A 4,061-nucleotide genomic window follows, 5' to 3' on the forward strand; every position below is an offset into this window, starting at 1 on the left:
TCACCTGGCTGTTGATTTGTACCCTTTAACATCCTTTGTAATCTGGTAATCTAGTGAGGAAACAGGTTTCCTGAGTCCTGTGAGATGCTTTAGCAAATTAATCAAAACAAAGGAGGTGGTTGTGAGAACTTCTGATGTATAACCTGTCAGTCAGAAGCACTGGCATCAACTTGTAACTGGCATCAGAAGGTGAAGAGCAGTCTTATGGGACTGAGCCGTTAGCATGTGGAATCTGGTATCTCTGAGAAAATAATGTCAGAATTGACTTAAACTCTTGGACACCTTACTGGTGTTGAATTTCTTGTTGGTGTGGGGAAGTACACCCTGAACCCTGACCAACCCCATTGGAATTGGCCCTACAACTATAGGAAATAGGGGTTTCTTTTAGGGCAATCATAGAAGCTTTTGGATTCCTTAGTTGGATTCTGAACTGATCATTTAAAGTGATGAACTCATCCTTTTCTTTGCTCAAGTCCCTCAGCACACTTTCAATCAATCAACCAACTGCATTCTTCATTACACTCCTTAATATCCACTAAAATGTTCTATGCAGCAAGTACTTGGTCCTACAAAGCCTTACCTTCCATAGGCACTTGACTACAGGTATCTATAAGGGATTATTTAAGTAACTTAAGCTATTGCATATCATGGATTTCCAATAACCCCTTTAATATTAGAAACAAGGTCATTAATGACTTTAAGTGTAATCAAATCAGTGTACCAATAGCAGATATCACAGGCTCAATTCAGGGAATTTTCTTAAGGTTCTGCTATCTGGAATCACATTTGGTACCAAAGTTGTTATTAGTGTTCAGTCAGAGATACAAGGATTTGACCACAAACCACTGTGAAAGGAGGTTACACAATCAATGTGAAATGTTTCTGTGTCTGGTGACAGAATCTGAAGCCTGCAGGACAGAAAGTCAGGAAGAAGAGATCAGTGTGACGTGGATATGAGGGGTTGGCATGGGAGGCTGACTGAGCTGGAACTCAGGATGGCAGATGGGCACACCTTGCATTCTCTCACAACTGTGAGATGAAGGGCAGCAGAGGCTGGAGCCCTTCACCATGGGGTGAATCCCGTATCAGCTCTAGAGTCTGGAGAAGCTGAAGTGTATCAGAAAGAGACTGTGGCTTGTGTGTGCCAGATGCTGCCCTAGGTCAGCCAGGTGAGCAGTTAGCTAAGTGACAACAGGAGTGAATGGCAACAGCTTCACAGGCTGCTCCATCCCCGCACCCTCCCCAACACCAGCACAGAAACTAAGATGACTGCTCTTCTACTTCCACCTGAATCTCACACAACATGGCTTGTGCAGCCATGCTAACCTAGAACTATACAAGGAAGTTATCCTGGGAAACAGTTCAGGCCGGTCAAAGAAAGAATCTCATTGAATACAGAAAAAAACATGACCTGAATAATAATGAAAATACAACATATAAAAATTTATGGAATACAGCAACAATAGGCCTTAGAGGGAATTTTGTGGCATTAAATGTTTATATTCAGAAAGGAAAATAATTGAATCAATAATCTGAGCTTCTACATTAAGGAGTTGGGGGGCTGAGGAAAGAAAGCAATTTAAACCCAAAATAGATAGAAGGAAATAAAAGAGGCAGAAATTAGTGAAATTGAAGAGAAATGATACAGAAAAATAAGAAAGCCAAAAAGTAGTTCCTAAAAAAAATCAATAAAATTGATATTCTCTCAGCTAGGCTGACCAAGAAAAACAGAAAACACAAATCATCCATATCAGGAATTAAAAAGGAAACCTGTACAGATCTATACAGATGATGTAAGGATAGTAGGGGACTGTCACAAAGGTTTTTATGGCAACAAATTTGACAACTTAAGTGAGATGAACAAACTTCTTGAAAATACTGTATCAAAACTCACAAAGGAAATAAAAATATGAAAAGCCTTGTTTATTAAAAATCTTAATTCATTATCAAAAATCTTACCCCCAAAATTCTGACTTACTTTGGGATAGGCAAAGATTTCTCAAATGGGACATTAAATGCAATAATTATGAAAGACAAAAAGTGATAAAGTGGTCTTAATCAAAATCAAATAATTTGTTTAATTAAATGTTTAAAAATAAAAAACAAAATTAAGGATTGAAAAGGCAAGCCACAGATTAAATATTTGTAATGCATATATTTTACAAAGTATTATTGCTAGTATGTAAAGAATTTTTATAAATAATACAAAGAAAAATAAGACAATTTAAGAAATGTTGAAGAGACTTAACAGATACTTCACAGAAGAAATAACATAAAACAGCCAAGAATCAGGAGCAAAGGTTTTTAACATTATTCATAGAAAAATACAATTTAAGCCATAATGAGACACTACTTCACACTCACTTGAATGACTAAAAATAAAGACTGAGGATACTAAATGTTAGTGAAAATGTGGTGGAAATGGAAATTCTCATCATATTAGTAGTGGGAGTTAAAAACAGTACAACTACTTTGGGAAAGTTTGACAGTTTCTTATACAATTAAACATGTATCTACCCAGCACCTAGCAATTCTAATAGGTATTTACCAAAGAGAAATGGAAACATATATCCAAAGACTTGTACACTTTTGTAGTAGCTTTATTCATAACCTCACACTAGAAATAACTTAAATACCCATCAACAAATACTCAGATAAGCAAATTGTGATATACAATGGACTACTATTCAGCAATCAAGAACTATAGATATACACAACATCAGAAATGCATCTCAAAATATGGTAAACTAAAAAATCAAACACAATAGGACATATCATCTGTTGCAAGTCATATGAAATGCTAGAATAGACAAAATTAATCTCCAGTGACAAAAAGTAGATCAGTGGTTACCTAGGGCTGGGGAGATTACAAAGGGAGATAAACTTTTTCTGGGGAAGGAAATCTTTGTAGCTTGATTGAGGTAGTGGTTACATATACACATTTGTCAAAATTCATTGATGTGGACAGTTAAAATGGGTAATTTTATTGTATGTAAATTATGTCCCCATTAAGCTGGTTAAAAGAAAAAACGTCCTTCTGAAGAGGAAGACAAAAGCCACTACAAGTGCAGGCAATGGAGTGCACCCTGACTTTCTGGGTTCCTATTTCTTGTTTGGTAGCACATGTCAGGGGGCCAAGTTTTCATCTGAGTAAAGGGTACAGTTAACAAAATTATAATCTTAAAATACAGGGAGGCATACAAAATGACATGAGAAGTAAATAAAAGCCTGTTGTATGAATACTTTGATGTTGAATGACTAACTTTTGATATCATTATTCTATTTTGTGTTTAAGTGTATTAAGTATGCATTGTCAAGGAGGCTAAGAAAAAGTATACAAGTATACTCTCAAGTATACAAGTCTGCCTTAGTGGGGGATGACTCAAAGACATTAAATCTCTTATCAAATGTTTAAGAAAATATGATTAATCAAGTATATAAGTGATGTTAAATGTTAGGAGTATTTGATCAACTATATCATTAATGAAAAATTTCTCATTTTTATACAAATTTTACTTATATCTTAATAAGATCTCTAAATTGAGCTCAGAGGTTACAAAAGCTGTTTTAAATGTATTTTAATAAAAGAAATATTAATTAAAACAATTATAAGTGTTTTTCTTTCCATGCCAAAATACTGCTTTGACAGGAAGGCTTGCTGACAATATAGTACACACAATACTTCCATCTTGTCTTTCTTAATAAATTTTTTACTTTTCAGGGAAGTTTCTTCCTCTTTACCTCAAAATCTTGTAGACTGATCTTATGGTTTATAGCAATATTTACAATAAAATTATTTAGAAGCAAATAACTTAGGTATCTTTATTACAAAATTTACAGTAAATTAATATAGCAATTTTATATAGTTCGCAAAATCATACAGTTTTACTTATATGATTTTCTTCTGTACTCCCTATCTCTAGTGAACCTCATGATTTTTACTTTTTTATTTTTGGCTGAATAATTTATTTCCTTAGAATTCTGGCAACTGAGGCTGAAGTCCAAGATCAAGGTGCCAGCTTGGTGAGTTTCTGGTGTTTGGTTTTTTTTTGGGGGGGGGG

The sequence above is a fragment of the Phyllostomus discolor genome, chromosome 13 (genome assembly GCF_004126475.2).
Source record: "Phyllostomus discolor isolate MPI-MPIP mPhyDis1 chromosome 13, mPhyDis1.pri.v3, whole genome shotgun sequence".
NCBI lineage: Eukaryota > Metazoa > Chordata > Mammalia > Chiroptera > Phyllostomidae > Phyllostomus > Phyllostomus discolor.